This window comes from Lepeophtheirus salmonis, chromosome 9 (genome assembly GCF_016086655.4).
Source record: "Lepeophtheirus salmonis chromosome 9, UVic_Lsal_1.4, whole genome shotgun sequence".
Lineage (NCBI taxonomy): Eukaryota > Metazoa > Arthropoda > Copepoda > Siphonostomatoida > Caligidae > Lepeophtheirus > Lepeophtheirus salmonis.
The window spans coordinates 3896387-3915947 of NC_052139.2; the positions used below are offsets into that span (position 1 = coordinate 3896387).

General features: G+C 31.1%; 1 protein-coding gene across 1 annotated transcript in view; it reads right to left on the reverse strand.

The window, feature by feature from the left end:
- The window catches only part of LOC121124373 (5-hydroxytryptamine receptor 7-like), a 161936-nt gene that overhangs the window by 74806 nt on the left and 67569 nt on the right, over nucleotides 1–19561 (reverse strand). The gene's annotated exons all lie outside the window — the stretch shown is intronic.

Here is a 19561-nt window from a genome sequence, read left to right on the forward strand (position 1 = left end):
AAAATTGCATGTTAGGGTGGAGCTGATTCTTGAAATATGAGATTGTTAGGGTCTTTAAAATGTTAGTTTTAGTCTACAGATATCATTAGCTATTTTGAAAAATACTTGGAGGTGGTTCAAGGGCTGTAAAATTTTGAAATTTGACTTTTCTTTTTTAGAAAAAAATATGTTTTTGTTTTGATTTTATCACTAATGTAAACTTTATAGTTTTTTGTGCAAAATAACTAATTTGTATAAATCAAATTTCTACCAAGAAAATGCTACAAATTTTTATAAAAATTATGTATCTACGTTTCCAAAGAACGATAAATGTATTGACGTGAATTGTAGCCTTTCACCTATCTATTTGCCCTTTAGCGTATTACAACCAAACAATTTTACTGATACACAGAAAAATTTAAAAAGTACGCATATTGTTTACTTAGATAAACAAAACGTAAACACTTTGATGACCTTGACCTATGTGATATTTTAACGACCCTTATTTGATGATAAATGTCTATATTACTACATTTATATCCAATTGATTTAATTAACACACAAAGCCAACAAAGTTGAACAGAGATTATATATTTGCTCTGTATGCTAGTTACCAGGATTACGTCAAAAGTTATAGGTCGTTTTGATCAAACTTAATACTAAGGTTTATATATTTTGAGAGCTCAAGTTCAAAGTAAGGAAAGACGTAGGAATTGAATAATAAACCATTAATTTGCAAGAAATTGAGATACATGAGTCAATTTAATTCAGTTTTTACTTCTTTTTTGTATAGTTTGTGATACATAAGTCTTTTGGAAGGCAAAAAAGTCTCAAAAGGATAATATGTGATTATTAAATTAGTTCATCATCTTTTTTCTCAAGCTCTTGATAGGATATTGTTTAAAAAAGTTTATTTTGATAAAAAATAAATAAATATAAAGTTTGAGTTATATGGATCAATGTTTAGAGGTTATGCAGGACCTTTAAAGTAGTCAATATCACTACTATATGTCAAAAGTATAGTAGTTTATATTGAAAAAAGTTAACAAACGTCCAAATAAAGGAATTAATAACAAATAACTAAGTTATGAGTAAACAATCTTTCAAAAGTTTTTATAAATGTATTTCCCCGTAAAAGGATTATTATTTTTAAAAAGTTGTATCTCAATTAATTTTTGTCCTGCGTAAATTGTCTACTTTTTTGTCCTCTTTGTATAACATAACTATTTCGAAAGGCCCTTTTCAAAGTACAAAAGTGAGTATTTGGGAAAATATATAAATGTAGTTATTTTCACAATTATAGATGATACAGAGACATAAAAAATATGACGTGAATAATGAAGTGATGTCAAGGTGACGTCATCTTAATAATATTATATCTGACTTTTACAAGAAAAAATGCAATTTACCATTTCTGGAGCAATATCTTTAGAGGATATCATACAAAAATATTTTTCCATAAAAAGGCTACACCAAGACATTAATCAACAAAAACTAAGGCCTTCGAAAGCCTGTAGGAAATTATATTATAAAGTTTTTCAACTGAATAAAATCGCAAAAATATTTTTTATACAATAAGAACAGTTTAATTAAACTTTAATGTTTGTTTAGTAAAATATCTAAGCAACGTACTCGTACAGGGCCGTGAAAAAGTTTTGAAAAATGACTTTAATTGTATTTTGAAAGGTTTGGTTAATTTTATGCAAAAGTTACGTTAACAAAAAATAACAGCTGAACGTGAATTCTCTAAGATAAATATTAACGAAGATGGAGCAAAAAAGGCAAGAAGTTGCTCGTTTAGTCTGCGCCGAATTAAGCAGTTCGAATATTGTAAAGACCCTGAATGTCTGTAGAACCACTGTCTGGAGGATTATACTGAAGGGGAAAATGGGGAAGACATCAGTGATTGTCATAAGAGTGGAATGCCAATCAAAAAATGCTGAAACGGGAAAACATAGCTTTTTTGAAAAATCCGAAGATGACGGACTTAGTGAAGAGGAGGTCGGTGAGCCGTTCCACGTTGTCCAATGCCGTAATAAATATGTGGCAAGTCTCTTCGACATATTTAACTACCCTTGCTTACTCAACAACAACAACAATTACGATTTTATTCGTGCAAAAAGCTTTACAATGACCTGAGATATCCCGAAAATCAAATTTTGTTCTTCTCGGACAGGAAGTGATTTACAGTGAATCCCGTGTACGATAGGAAAAAGATTGAGTCGTATGGTTCGTAGAAGCAACTTCCATTAAGTGTCCACCATCAAACATCCGCCTCAGTAATGATGCACGGTATTGTTTCTAGAGACATAATTAAACAAATAAAACAAAAATGTTTGTTTATATACATTATGTATTTAATCTCTCTAGAATGAGTAAAGGTCATATTAAAAAAAAGTTGTCTTTTGTAAAGGTTACACTTGATGTTGTCAATATCACTTAAATTGACTATTACCTTCATTATTCAAATTATAATGTGATTTAGTAAGTATTTTCCCATGGTCAATTATTTGTAGCATTTTCAAGAGTGTCAAAAGGGGGTTCAGGTTTGATTATATTTACATCAAATGGACAGAAACAACAAAAAAGGCTGTATACAAGGAGGTTTTACAAATATAAATTTATATATTATAATAATATAATTACAGTTTATCGTTTTAGTTTAGAATTTTAGAATAAATAATCTATTTTTCATGGGCTATCTTTAAGTTAGCGTGTTCGTGCTAGTAATCATACTAAGGATTATTATTCTGAAATATGACAAACATAAGCAGCAATAAAGGCTTCCAGGTATCAGCAGAATTTGCTGTTGGTGCTTTTGAAATTTGTTTCTAGAAATGGGAGCCAACTTATCACTGACAAAATTCCATTAGATCTCAACCTTTTGGCTGTCGGACCCTGAAGCACAAGGACTCTAATCGCAAACTCAGAGGGGTCCGTAGGATTACAATTGGCCCCCCCCCAATTGTAATCCTGCGGAAGGGGCTTGATTTTTGTATTAAAAAAAATTCATGATACTTATTTTGAAATATATAACTATTCTTAAAAATTTTCAAAAACTAAATTTCGAATATATATCTTTTTTGAAAAAAAAGTCAACTTTTAAATTTTTGGAGAAAAATTTCAAAAATCTATTACTATTCTTTAAAAACTAAATTTTTCTGTCAAAATTATATTTTCTCAAAAAAAATTATAAGAATCCTCACTTATTCTAAAAAAAAATTACTTCTTTTAGTAAAAATTTAGGGGAAAAAAATATAATCTAAAGATATATTTTTATTCCAGAGTCTAAAATCTTGTGTAATAAATGTATTGTTTTGTGGCATTTCTTTTAAAAAAATTGAAAATGGACGTTTGATGAAAAAAAGAGAAAAAAATTAACATCAATTTTTATGTGTCAAATTTACGGTATATACAAACTTTGAATTATCCAAGAATCAAATGTTCCAATGGAAGTTCATTATTTTGCAAATTAGAAAAAAAAAGTGCAATTTTCACCAAATTCTTATTTTGCCCATAACTATTTTGATTTTTAATAAATTTAGAAAAATTTCCTTTTTCAAATAGTTAGTTTTTTAAACGGCAGTCATTTTTTTATGTATAACTTAATCCCCCATGTAGTCTCGTTGAGGTCCAAAAAATAGTTTTCATGTTTTGTGTATAGAATAAATCCCTCCTATATGAAACCCCCACAAAATTGGTACCCCCATTTTAGCTCGAATAGATCTAAAAGAGGCATCAATGCAAAAATGTTAGCCTCCTAGGTTCAAGAGTGAGGGTGCTTATAAAGGCCACACAAAAACTCTATTTTATATATTTACAGATCACAAATAGTTTTTCAAAAAATTTCAATAAAATAAATAGTCTTGCACAAAAAATGTCCTTGATGCGTAATGGTTCATGGCATAGAAGAGGATATTTCAATTTAAATTAATGTTGTTTCATCATTAAACTTGTGTTGCATATAACTAGTGAGGTAAAAGCAAGAAATGAATGTAAAAAGGCTCCTATTCAATTGAGATAAATTCAGTTAACTATTTTTCGTTTCTTGCCTAAGAATTTTTATTTGAGAAATATATCAATTATCTCTCTGTGACAGAAGGAAATTAAGGAAATTATATTATCAAATGATTTCACAAAATAATAACTAAACTATCGTATTTGATACAACTGAATTTCTTGGGCAACCCATTTTTAAAAGAGTGGAAAAACAACAAGAGTCTCTTTAATTAGATCATAGCTGAATCTATTGAATTGTTGAAGCTAAAAGCGGTTTGTTAGATATATCTATTTTTAACTTATTGTCAGAAAAAATAATTTCTTCCATCTCCTTTTTATCAAATTTATTTGTATGCCATCATTGAAAGACTTTTCCAGTTTTTATAATGAATGAATTAATATTAAAACATATTCCAATGAAACTAAAGGTTCTGACAGTCATAATTTGTTTTTGAAATTTATTGAAAAAAGTGTTGAAATTGTGTGTTTTAAGAATAGCCTCGTCATTTTTTATCAAAGAAAATAGCTAGAAAAACTATAAATCCGTTTTCTTCTTCTATTTCCTTTACATAAACATCCTTTTTAATGTTCATCTCACATATGTAAAGTAATAAAACTTTGATTATTGGTTATATTCAAGTTACATAAGGGATAAAGGAATTTTAACATATACATTTTTTTTTTTTTTTTTTGCATATTCCACATGAAAATATAGCGTAATGGCTTCAATGTGCTCTCATATATGTATTGGAGGATATATTTGTATTAGAATGTCTCGTTTTCAGATTTATATTTTGTATTCCTTTGCAGAAAGAGTTTTTCTACTTGGGACAACCAAAAAAAAACATACTTTAGCCAAGTTGAAGGTCTCTGAAACCATGTTTGATGTATTTCAAGCCATTTTAGTTTTGAAAAATTTTATTTTTTGTCAAAATGTGCTTTATTATTTGAAGTTTCCCTTTTTTTATGAAATATTAGCATTAGTATCCGGCATTGTCCCGTGTTATTAGGCGCCGGCTGATTGACAAATTTTTTCTTTAATATTTTATAAGATAACTCCCAATGAAAACTTCAGAGTTACTCTACATTTTTCATTAGCAAGCTCACAACAAACTACTCAAAACAATAATACTTTTATAGATTCATATGACGTGTTCCCTCCTCAAGAATAATAACAAGAGTTTGAAGAAGTCAAATAATATGACTGGATGACTCATGACTATATTTTTGTCCAAAGGAGCGCTCACCAACTGAAAGAAACAAAATTGCACAGACCTGCAATATTTCATCAACACAGTTACATTATTATGTCTTAATAAAGACAGACTTTGCTTTATTAATATAGAAGTATTGATGACTGATTATGAAATTATACGAATTCTAAACAAAGGCTCTCGAAATCATAGTCATAAAATATTACTTCTTTTGAGTTCATTATAAGAAATCAGCCGCTTTGAATTATATAGGAGTCAACTTATAAAAGTTTGAAACAACACCAGATATAAAAATAATGTACATCTTTGTTTATTTAAAAAAATCAAGCTGAGCCCTTTTAGTATTTTTTCTAATCGGTCCATTCTTTTACATAGATTGTATAATAATACATTCTAGTCACATAGTTCCCTATTTTAAACTTCATGTGTCTCTAGTATTGTGTAAGCCCTTATTTAAGACTGAAGACTGATGTCTAATGTAGCTCACTCTCGATATAGGATAAAAGAGGGAAACTGCCAATCAAGAAGAACATCTTATGCCCATTAAATTAATGAGAAAAAGGTATACAATATTTTTAACTGATAAACTGAATACTTGGGAAATAGTAAACTACAATTCTTTACTTATATCATCATATTTGGCACTGTAAAAAAGGCAAACAATGGCTAGATAGGACTCAAACTAAGACAAATTCAGTTTTTGAATTGTTTTCAATATAATTAAGATGTGCAAGGGAGAAAGATACGATACTGAAAACAGATCAGTCCAATAGGTCAATATATTTATGTACCGATTGGCTAATTAAAATTTTAACACTTTGAATTTTAAACTTCAACAATATATAATTTCCTAACAAATAATAGAATTTTAATATCATTTATACTATGAATAGGCGTGTGTCAGAGCTCCTATAATCATTAATATATCCACCCCTAGTGTCTATGATGGGTTCCAGGTCACACAGAAGATTGGCACTCTCTGCGGATGTAGTCCTCTGCCATGGCGTCCCAGTTAGGTCTGACAGTGGCTTTAAGGGGCTCGGTGTTTAAATGACAAACATTGCAGGCCTTCCCACGACACGCAGCCAAAAGGTGTAGTTGACTGTGTTGGCATTAGGGCTGTAGAGGGCCAAAAGTGTAAACAAAAAAGTTCATAAGAACTTAAGAGAGTCTTGCAACGGAAAAGATGTGTTTATTTCGTTGATAGTGTCAAAAGTGGCCTCTCCACCCTCATAAGGCTCTTTCTATCCACTCTTTTTATAGTTCTCTGGAAAGTTTGGGAAAATCCCGATATTTCTTGCATGGGCCCTCATAAACATGAGGGAAATGACCTGGGCTGTTTTCTTTAATTTATCGGGATCCTGTTTGGTTTTTTTTGACTAAGCCCTTCTTTCTCTCCAACATTTAAACTTGCTAACACCGTCGATAGTGGTCCTGGAGACGTGCTATTGCTTGGAGTGCACGAACAGAAATTCGTCAATCACGTTCAAGTGTTATTTTTTTTTGTAACTAATTGTTTATGTTCTATCGAAATATGAATATATTTCGATCACTTAGGTTTCATTAATTATTGTATTATTAAGTATTTATATTTCAATGTACCATCCGGTTAAATAGGAAATAAATGAGTACTCATTTGTTTTAATGTATATGAATATTCTTTTTCACTCAAGGAAATTTGATTTTTGATTATATATTTCCCTTAATGAATTAAAATGGTTTATGCAACATAAAATAAACAAATTATATAAATAATAACAAAAACTAAAAAAAAAATACATTTGGAGATAATTAAGTTTTTCATCGTTTAAAAATCTTATGTAAAGTTTAACTATGATAAAATATTTGAAATGTTAAAGCCGGAGGATCTTCTTAGTGCATTTAAGGGGTTTTTTTATGACCAGATTGATTATATTTTCTTGCATTCCGATAAATAATAACATCGCTTTTTTTAAATTAAAATACTCTAAATTATCCTTTATAAGATCAGCAACCGATTAATAATTCGGGTTTAAAGATTTTCAATCGTATATAAATCGATCCTTACACTCATCCTCGGTGCAGTAGAAACAAAGCTTCCAATGTTCATCCGAAAAAAAACAACAACTTTGACATCACTTCGAGTGTGCCACAGAGTAGTGCAGTATTTGAACAATATCTTGAGAGGACTGCATAATAGCAAAAGATGTTAGAAATCCAAGTTTCTTCTCTTCAAATAGTTGATAAAAGGATTCAGTCTTGGTTCTGTGATAGTTTTTTTCTCAGGACGAAACTAAAAATTGTTGTAGAACGCATTCTAAAGTTAATGATAGACTTTGTAACAGGCTTATACTGTTCAAAAATACTTTTGTAATGCTCAAAAGCCATTCTGAAATTGCACAACTTAAAATCTGCAGTTTCAGCGGCAAAAAGATCCGTCAATTTAATGAAATGGATTTTGTTCTTCCAGCTTAATAACAATCTGGTACTCCTGGGAAATCCCTTTCGCTCGGTTTCACTCCTTCTGAGCTTTTTTTTTGCTACCTTTTTATTCTTTAAATGAGGATGAGCTCGAAAATAGATTTATATCAATTCATTATTCTGTGCTTCCTTATTCATTTTATACTTTTTCGAAATGGAATTTGTTCGGATGAGTAAGAATACAATTGGTTATAACGTAAAAAATATCTTGTGAATCATGGATTCATGTGTTGTGATAGAATTCATGGACCAAGGGCTTCCCACTTAGAAAAGTGTGTTATATTGACGTGAGTAGTGTGCATATGTAAATAAAATATATTGGTTATCTTGAAGACCATTGATATACTTCATACTATAAAGGTTTTATAAATCCGTTTTCAATGTAGTTGAATCCAAAATATCTAATACACAACCCCTCCCTTCCTAAAAAACCTTTCAATTGGTAACCTCTCCCCCCTTTCTCGTCAACTGGAATTCATAAATGTATGGACCCATATATTCAATTTTGGAGGAAAGTATTTGCTTTCTTTTAAAACAGTTTCTAAATAAATTATGGTGATAGAAAAATCTCCGAAATGAATAGTAATTGTTTGTAATTGTTATTTGTGGTAGATACTAAAGCATGAAACTATGTGAAAAATAAATAAATAATACAGAAAATTCTAGTAAGTTAATTAAATATATATAATACACTCATTCTACAATTTTGACCTTGGGGTTGTTAATATTTGGGGATCGTGATGTTCGAGATCATTTTCAAGTTCTTAAAATTGCAGAGAAACATAACTCCAGATTTTGAAGAGAAAGAGCAAAATAAGTTGTCTTTTTTGAATGAACAAATTCAGCTATGTTTTGTATCTAGTAAGCGAAAGTGGTATTCATCAAAAATATTAACAATGTCCTCAATTAGGCAAACAACCTCACCAACTCAGTACTGTCAATTCCTCCTAGAAAAACTTCTCTCTATTCTAAGTGAACGCAATTTAATATTTTTGACAAGTTCCTTGTCAATTTCCCCTGGACTATTCGGGTGCACGGGTTAGGAATTTGTCTGAAATGAAAGGTCATGGTTTTCCAAACTTTTAACGGCAAAAATATCTAAAAAACGAAGAACCTCAACAAAGTTTTGAAATATATATATAAAAATGGACATAATGTGAAGGACTAAAATTTTTTTAAAGGTTCACTTGTTTACAACAATTGTTTTTTTAAAGAATTTCTTTCCAAAAATGAACGACCACATCGTAGAAAATTTAAAAATTAAATTGAGTTTAGCTAAATGTGTATCTAGGATTAAATGAATATTAATTTTTGTTTTTTTTGTTTGGTAATAAATTACCAAATTATAATATCTGTGAAAGTAAATTGTTCGAAGGGAGGAGATGAATTTAGGAGAAGTGAACGACACTCTTACACATTCCAGACTGAGTATGATATCTTAACAGAGACTAAGGCTCTTATTAAGCAATTAATTCATGGATATGAGTTCCAAATGTGGAGTGGATTAGAAGTTGTGTCATGCTAAACGTGATATTTTTAATAGTGTGGTTGAGCCAGAGAGCAACTCCTCTTCGACGATATAATTCCAACGGCATCAGTGTAAATATTGTGTCCTTTGTTAGAAGTTATACAACTCTGTAAATTGACTTCAAGATATTTCCCAGGTAAGAGGGATTAAGTGTACAGGGTGGTTAATATAAATTGGGGAAATCTTTAAAGGCTTATAACGAGTGAGCTTGATTGGGGATAACCATATTTTTTTAATATTTGATAGCTAATTTCCTGAAATTAAAGTATTCATACTGAGATTCGCCTCTCTTGATAACCTCAGGCAAACGGCATCGAACACTTTGCCAGGCCCAGTCGACCTCGTGTGGACCCAGCATTGCCATTGTACTGATTTTGGGTTGTTACTTTTAATTTACATTGCCTGGATGGATGAAGTAGTCAAAGGAAGATATTACACATTCCAACAGGACAGAACAACGGGCCCACAGGACCAAAAAAGTTCAGGATGTCTTTTCCACATATAATTTTTTGATCCCGGATGTTTGGCCTGCAAACAGTGCGGATATGAACCTAGGCTAATTATTTATCTGGGAGAGTGTCAAGCATGAAGCCGCTTCCAAATATCAGTTGTCTTTGGGACCTAAAAATATGTACATTATCCATACAATTGCCTCCTATCTGGGCCTAAAGACCTTGCATACATTGACGACGTAGTCATTGGACATATTAGCTTTGTCCTCCTCAATGGAGGCCTTCAGTGAATTAACATTATTGCAATGCAGGATTTTTCTTGCCTTGTTCTCCTCGTCCCATAATCTTGTGGCGATTCATCCAATGATGAGGAGGGGACCTATGTTTAGAGGCCAAAAATATTTTAAGTTTTCCTGTACCTCTCTTAAGTTGTTATGGTCTTATGTCCTGGTTCTGAGTATTGTGGCTAAAAATATACCCCTTTGGGGTAGATGACATTCAACCAGGGCTTCACAATCTATTTCATCTTGTCCTAGTGGTTGGTTCGGCTTAAATTTTAAAGACCACGCTTGTTAATAAGTATTTATCGTGTTGTGTCTTCTACTTCCTTCTTTCCTTGAGAGGTTCTAACCCCTGCTAATGCACCTCCTGAACTTACAAAAAAGGTCAACAGAGCAAGTTTCGATGTCCACAACACGCTTTACAGAGCGATGTGTGACAAGACGATCTGCAATCTGTTGTATTTTTACCATCACTGTTGTTGATTGTTGACGTATCACAACCAATAATACAAAGTATGGAAACTGATACACAGCAAACAATTTATATTTAATAATCTAGCATGGATTACAAATAATAATGTATTTATAGACCTCTAATTGCTGCGGTAGGATTTGCTTATACACAATGTAACTTTTAGAATAATAGAATACGAACACATGTGTATATTTAAATCTTCTATTGTGTATGGACTTAAAAAATGATGTAATTTTATTTACTAAATAAAATTCAAGTATGTCATAGGTAGATAGATAAACTATTTATATAAGATAATTCTTTGTTTTACACTACTTTTAAAGAAGAAATATTTATTTTTTTACACAAATTATTTTTATTTTGCATATAAAACAAATCAAATGATAAAAACATACATAAATAAAAATATATTCAAGTATATTAAAGGAAAATAATAGTTTGAAAAGTTTATGTGGTCTTTCAACACAAATACAACCTATTTTTTTAAGTACCATAATTCATCCCACAAATTTGAAATCAAAGCTTATAATTGACTCATATAATTTTATAAAATATTGGACTTCTCGTAAGCTGAAATTTTGCATGGAAGACTATGGATGTCTAAAGATGGGTACAAGCATATTTTAATCATAAACTAAACTTAACAGCAAAAATATTTATTTATTATTTTTTAAACAACAATAGGCAGACATAAAATGTGAACTATCAGTACAAAAGAAAGCAACAATGTTATTTAAAAAAAAAAAAAAAAAAAAAAAAAAAAAATTATCTTCCATTTATATGAATAAACTATTCTTATTAATCTTTTGGCTTGTGTCTCAAATTATAATACTCAAAATTATTCTTGAGTATCTTAAATCATCCTACAAATTTGGATCAAAGCCTATAATATACTCAGATATGTCCATGAAATATTGAACTGTATGCATATATGAAATAACAAATTTCTTTTTTTGGTAATTTTAGTGCAAGTTTTTTTTCATGTTGCCACAGGACAAATATAATATTTAAAAAATTTGAAGTTAAAAGAAGAAAGAAATAACTTTAAAGATTTGAAAGGTGCTAGTATTATATCTAGTTTTTTTGACAATCTAATTGAAAAATAGGGAAGAAATGAGCCATTGTCATGTCATGTTTAAAAGTTTGTCGAATGAAAAAATCAAATATATTCCATTACTTTTGATTTTTTAAATGTATACAGAGTACATATATTACACATATTTTTTCCTGTTTATTTTTCTTCATCTCACACCTCCCCCCTTTTCCCTTTTGGATGGTCTATGTAAATTTTAAAGATAAGAAAAAACTTTTTACAATTCATTCATTCTTTAGGAGAATGATTCCAAACATGATTTGCTGGGTCTGCAATCTGTTTATTGACTGAAAATCTTACACAACAGTAAATAAAACTTACTAATAGCTAGTCATTATCTTTATATATATTAAAAGTGAATGATAAAGGCTTAATATTTTGTTCTTAAGAGTAACACATCTCCTAATTATAATGTTGGATCATTATTGATGTTTGGGATCTATTATGCAGAATTTAATCCGGCTATTAATCCCAAAACTTATATATTAGGTTATAATATAAATTTTAAACCCATTTATGTTTGACATTCTTGCTGATATTACACAAAAAAATCCAGTATTATTAAAACTGTACAAAAAAATCATCTAATGACATTTTAGGAATGTTATGTAAAAAGTAATGCCCATTTCTAATAAATGACATGTGTTTTTCTACCCCTTATGTAGAATATTTTTTTTATAATTAACGTCATATGTGCCTAAAGGGGAGGTTCCAAAAATACCTAATCTAACTAAGAGATGGTGGTAGCTGTTTAAAATGTCAATGTATTAGAAAGTACAAAAGTTTTAAAGTATATCTTTTAAGTTTGGAGACGCGACGTTGTTTAGTATTTATTTCACAGCCAGAAATAGTGAAGTTTGACAGTGAATTTGTGAATATATGAAAAATTGGTCATCGTTATGTTTTACAATACTTGTAGTCGAAAGGTCTTTGTGCTATCAACATAAAAGTGGGACTGGATTTTACTCTTGGTGGTTCTTCTCCTTCTTTTACAAAAAAGTAAAAATTTTAAAATTTGAGATTTAACAAGGCCGTACAACCATATTTTATACTGCACCAAGACATTAATCCGTTTGAGATAATCAAACAATCATATCTCTGTATATATATATTTTTTTTTTTGCCTATAATCTGTTGTGTATCACCATTGTTTAATTTACGTTAATGAATATGACATAGGGATTAGTTTTAGCCATAGTCAATCAATGTACACTTTTGGCAGTATTGTGTAACTGTATATATAGTTTATTATCACAGTTTTATGTACATCCTTTAAATAGTAATCCCTGACAAATATAAGTTAGTATATGATTGTTTCCCCAATCCAATCGTCTACTTTATTCGATCTTCCTCCGGTGCGTTACTCCATTAACACTACATATACAGCTTTTTTATTTGATAAAAGCCGTAGTATTGGGAATTACCCGGAGTTAGGCGTCGGCTAAAAGACAAATTTTCCTATAATCACATAGAAAATAACTTTAAAAGAAATTATCGGTGCTACTTTCCGTTTTTCCATGGGCTAAAAACTCCTGGGCTTCACACATATATGGGGCTATTTATTTTAATTCATCTCGTTTTTAGTTAATACCAACCGTCAAAGAAAGTTGTCAAAATTGCATCCCAATCTCTTCTTTAGTTTGTGACATTTCCAAAAAATGGATCAAAAATCAATTTTGTGTTTAATTTTACATTGTGTCTTGATGAGAAAAATATCCTGTAAGCAAAGCAATGGCTTGAAAAGTGTTATGGGGCTTCCATTTTATAAAACAAAAAAAAATTATAATTATTTAAAAAAAACAACGATTCAATTTAAAAAAAAAAGAAGTGTTTTGTTTGTAAAGCATAGCACTTTTTAACTCATGTGATAATTACTCAAAACTTATTTCAAATCATAGTTTTCAATATATTCAAAAATAGTATTATGTTTGGATAACTGATGTGTACTTTATTCTTAATATTGCTCTCTAGTACACACAAAATTCATATGACCATACCAGAGTTTTTATTGAATTCAAATCTTGCCATATACTAAAAATATACGTGAATTATGATATGATATACAAAAGATACATTTAACAGAAACATACATAAACAGTGTTCTTCTTATGGAATGACACACGTGAATTGTTTCATTAATGCGACGTCATTATTATTTCTTACGGTGAAAAAATATGTTTCTGATATACATCTGGGAGAACTATATACAATGCATCCAGTGACAAAGTATATAATAGAACATTATATACAGTGCACCCGGAAATTCGCTTTTTTATTTCTATAGTTAGACATTCATACAAGCAGGCAGACAAATTTTGAATATATTTTGATTATGTATTAACAAAGATGTGTCTTTATAGCGGTGTTTTTAGTAATATATTTAACATAGTTAAAGTGTTGTGTTCACTCATCATAATTAATAGTAAGTGAGCTTCCTTATTATTTGGTTAATGTGTCCGTATCAGTTGTCTCTTGGGCTACAATTGACTGATTAATTAATAACTGTCTCGTTACATCATCCTTTCCCTTATGTGACGTCATTACTCTTGGGGACACTGGCGTCTCCTGACTCGGAGATACCTTAGTTACATTTGCAGAAAAATATGGATAATCTATTCCTCCCTTCAAAAGAACCACCCGACGGAGAAAGTAACTCTGTAAGGGATGCACGCCTTCGAGCGTTAGGTACTCAAATACAAATTGTCCGAAAATTGATGGTAGTTTTTAAAAAAACCTTTAAATAACCAAAACATGTGATTTTTTTGGTGAAAAGCTTTATTTCCGTCCCAATATGACGACCTTTAAGCTTAATACATTTTTTATGCGTTTTGGAATCCCTTCATACAGATTATTATAAGGCTCACAGATTCTCAATGGGAGACAAATAAGAACTGTAAGCAGGCTATATGCCTTTGACTCAGAAAGAATCCAAGTTGTCTGAAAAACCACATTTGTGCCCTTTTGAAGCGGTGGAAAATGGCTCTTGATGAGTCAAACAATACTTTCCTTTTCAAAGGAGGTACAGTTTCTTCAGTACAAGATAAAGCTGACATCAGAGGCTTGCTGAGGATCTCCATTACGTAGTACTCGGCCGTCATAGTTTGGATTTGTAGAATCAGGTAAAGATTTGACACTGCCTGGTGGCTGATCACGGCGCAAACCTGAATTTTCAGAGGAAATTTCACAGTTGGAGTGGGTTCCACATGTCCCTTATCGTTTGTGCAGACCCGATCTTTTTGGGGATTTGGGGTATTAAATAGCTCATATATACTTTTATCACTGAAAAGGATACATTTCCAAGAGGTTCACAGGTAGTTGTGGACAGATGACTTGGATCATGGATAAACCTTTGAAGTCAATCATGCTGCAAGTTTCCTTATGAATTACCTCTTACAAGTCAAAGATTTTGAAATCACCAGTTTGAGAACTTTGATTATCTTTTTCTCCCTTGCTCGACCCTTCTGATTCGCAAGGGTTTGTCCATCCTTCCTTTTCTTACAATAATTATCAATGGTCCTGAGAGGCATTTGTCACTTATGAGTAATGTCTCTCTGGCTTGATACACCCTCTATCATGACAACAGCCTTGACTCTGGTCTCCAAATAAGGCTATCTCACCATTTCGGGTATTGAATTTCAAACTAACATCCTGTGGTATTTTCTGAGCCCTTTTATACTGATGTATGATGCAATCATCGAAAGTTATGGATAAGAAAATTTCAATATTGCCTAATGATTGTATCAGCCAAATTTAATTTTATTCCTACCCAAAATTAATTTTTTAACTATAAAACGGATATTTATAATACCAGCATCAATTTTTGGACATTCTGTTAATGAAAAATCCGAAGAAAGAAAATTAATACACTTGAATAGTTATAGAAGATTTATGTGGGAAACTTTTGTGTTTCTCATTGAAAATAAGGAAGGATCACCTATTAGACAAGACAATTTACGGCATGTCGATGTTTATGACATTCTATTAAATTTGGTTATGAAGAACAAGAAGTACCTGGTGCTAACCTTTGATTTGGTTTTGGACAGGCATGCTCTTACTCTAATTATCTTATTGTTATTAGAGGTCGGTTAGATGACTTAAAAGAATGTCCCGCATTGATGGTTGTCTAATTAAATTAAGATTTACAAGAACTCAATTGTAATGCCAAAACTGTTTTAGCCTTGAGTATAATAAGCTTAACTGGAAGAACAAAATAATAAATGCTCAGGAGTATGAGAAGTCTTTAAAAGCTTCTCTGGCTAGAATTGACTTATCTGATAATGGTATATTAAATAACATTTCTAATATGATGGATAAATTAAACCAGAAGTCTTCTTAGAGAGTATAGAAATCATTAGTTTCTATACCTGTCACTATTAAGAGTAGCTTGGCTGAAGAATGTGCTAAAGAAGGTATTAATAATGGCATTATGCCAGAAAAAAAAAATACCTGAGAACATGTAGATAAGGGAGCCTTTAGTAAAGTCTAGTATTGTCGATGATAATGAAGAAATTGCTACAGAAGGTAGATATGCCAAACAATTTACCAGAGAACTTGGAGACAATGGAGTATCTAGTGGATTCTAGTACTGTCGATGACCCGAAAAAATCAAGCATAGCCAGTTAACATGAAGTTTTTGGTGATACTGCCCCTAATAGAGAATGTGGTCTTAAAGAAGGTCTGACGAGCAATAAAAATAGAAGAAAAATGAAAATGTTATGATTGAAAGTGAAAAAGTTTGTGCCATCGTTGATCGTTGGGAGAGAGGAAGGAAATAGGAAAAAGCCTGGTACCTTATCTAAACCGTATTTAATGCCAAGCAAATTATAAAATCTTGAACTCGTGCGAATCAGCAGGAAAGAGGAATAATAAACAGGACAGTGATTACTCTCCTGAAGGGGGGCTTAATTCATCATCATTGATTATTAATACTACAAATTCAGGGTACAAGTGGATCTTAGTTACCTGTTTTAGTTGTCATTGCCTCTCTAACTGTATTCCTTGGTTGCTATACAAAACATTAACTGTATGGACAGCCGAGTTAAATTTCAATCTAAATAATTGATTTCTTCCCAGGCAAAGTTGAAAACAATCCTATTTACCAGGTGAATCTACGTGTGAGGAAAATAATTTTATTGAATATTAGAGGAATAAGAGATCGAAGGTCTAGACATGCCTTATAAATCATTTGTTAACGTTCTAACTAGATATAATTTGTCTACAAAATATAAAGTTGTTGGTTTCTTCGATTTGTTAACTTTCTTGCCCTTTTGTCTTCCTTATACATTTTCTCATTTTATTGCAGGTTCTGGAACCTCCAGAAGAGGTATAACCTTCATTGCAAAGAAAGTAGATGATCGTATTTTTTTCAATGAGTTCATTGGTTAGAGTGATTGTCATGAAATTTCTGTGACGTCCTCTAATTTTAAGTTTTACCTAATTAACGCAAATGGTCCGAACAAGAAATCGTCTGCGTATTTTTAAAGAATAATTAATGACCATATAAAAAATCCAGGACCACTTTTATAAATTGCTTTATCTTAATGTTGATCCTTATGTAAAAAAAAACTATATAAACGGTCTTCTTTTTGAAAAATTGATTTTGCAGCATAAGCAATTTGACACCTTGAGTGTTTTGAACCCTAGTGATCGCGTATTGTGGAGAAGAAAAGATAAATCTTCTAGAATTTACATTCCTTTACTCTTCTTTCCGTTATTATTTTCACAGATTGCAAGAGCTCAGTACTATCCTGAACCGTCTTCAGATCATATCATCATTGAACTTCAAATTTGAAACATTTCATCTCCTCAACCAAATGGATTTTGTAGGATTATAATTTTAATCGTATCAAACAATCAAGGCTAAAGCTTAGTTTTCATGACTCCTTTTCTGCTCATTGGCTATTTACTTACTTAGATATAGCATTCAAGAATCTGTACGTATTTTAATTAGGAAGCATACAAAGAGTGCTTCTATTTTTCAGAAGAAGACAGTTGAAATAATAATAAGTGGATCCTTATTTTGGTAAATATCCATTTCTGAAACTATACATTCTTTTAAGATAACGAATATCATTGAGCATTAATCAAGAAGAAAAGTGATTGTAGAAAATGACACTTTACCTCGATTAAAAAATATGAAATAAGATAAGCCTTATCAATGCTCCAAAATAAAAAAAATAATAAATGGCAGAATTTTATTCAAAGATCTTCAATATATTATCCTTTTTCCGTCTGGACTTTCAACCCACGGTAGGGGAGAAAGAGTCAATTTCTCCTAAAAGTATCACAAGCCTTTTACACCTTTTTTTTCATCAGAATTATGATGTAAGATAAAGGTCAAAGACAATAAAGCGTTTGGATCCGATGATTTTGGAGCGAAAGGGGTTTCATCGTTGAGTAAAGAGATAGTTCAATTCTTACTATGTTTGGGAAGATCTATAGAGAATAAAAGAAAGCTCCCCAAGTCAGTCATGAAAGGCAAAATTATACTTATATCAAAAAGGGGAGATGGGACCGATTAAAGTTCTTGGCGACCAAGAACTATACTAAATGAAACCTACAGAATTCTTTCGGGGTGTAGTAGCTAATGAAATGGAACCGGTATTAAATAAAACAATCGGTTCACATCAAAAATACTCTATTAAATATAGAAAAATGGCTGATATTGCCAAAAGTATCCTTTGTGGGATTGATATCATTGAAAAAAAATGTGTCCATTATTACAGTAGACTTTAGAAAAGCTGTTGAAAATTTGTGTATTTTCCAGAAATCCTATATTCCGGCTCTTAAAAGGTAGAGGAAAGATCTAGGTGGAAGTTTAGTACTCATGAATAGAGTTTCGCCTAATATTTGTTTCAATGTTCTTATTGACCTGTCGACTAGACCCGAACTCGAATGGAGTTATATAATCTCTAAATCGTGCATATATCCGTAGTTAATGCTCAGTTCAAACCTCTCCAATGAGTACTTGAGCTCACACTCTCCCTCATGGGCTGTTGTTCAAAGGATTGTACGGTATGCTAAACCTGTCTATGATTCCACAAAAACGCTGGATATAATTAAGAAGAATTCCCCAAAGTAGACTTTTTCAAAAATCTTGAAAATTGTCATATTTTCGAGTTTGAAGCAAAGCAGTGTAATATTTCCCCTGACGAAATCTGGAAGAAAAAATCAGCATCCCAGCCCCTGGTACATGAAAATAAAGGGTTCACCATCATATAGTGAGGAGGCATCTGAAGTATGCAAGAAATATATAAATACGTTAAAAACTACCAGAGACTTGGCTGATGAGAATTAGGGAATCCCTACATTTAATATTTGAAGGAAATAACTTTACTTCCCAGTTGCATATATCCAAAAATTGCCTCTTTTTCAATAGTCCTTGTAAGGACTGCGGGAAGCTCTTTAATAGTATTCAGCAATCTTTTGTGGGAATACTTAAAGAGTTCTTATACATAACATAACATAGAAATGGCAACCCAAAACATAGGGGGAAATTTAAGCGTTAATTTTATTCGGTTTTTCATCCAGAAAATCGTCACACGAAAGTCAAACCATGGATTTTGCTTTTTTAAGTGCCAAGGCTCTCATCACATCAAAGCTAACTAAGTGAAAAAATATTTGCAGCTTATATTTAAGGTCAATAATTATATCTACCTCCACGAGATATTCTACTTTTATCTCAAAATCCAAAACTTGGATGGTAGCTCCTGGGACTGCGCCCTTGAGGTTATTCGGTATCGTATTTCTGATTCCCTCCAATACTATCCGAGAATGAAAAAGTCGGTATGACCATTTTATGAAGAGATTAACGTTTAAAATTGAGGATTTTCTCACGAGTTTTACATTATGTCATCTTTGTCATTATTAATTAGTTAGTCAATACTTGTATTGTTGTTAGGTCTTGGTTAGGTAATCTAATTCTAAGCTATAATGCTGATTTATTTTTTGTTATAACGCAATTATTCTTAACTTTTTATATTTTTTAATTATGTATGCACATTATGAGCAATATAAATGAAGACCTTATAATAAAAAGTGCTTTTTTTAATCAAGATTAGACAACAAATATATTTTCAAA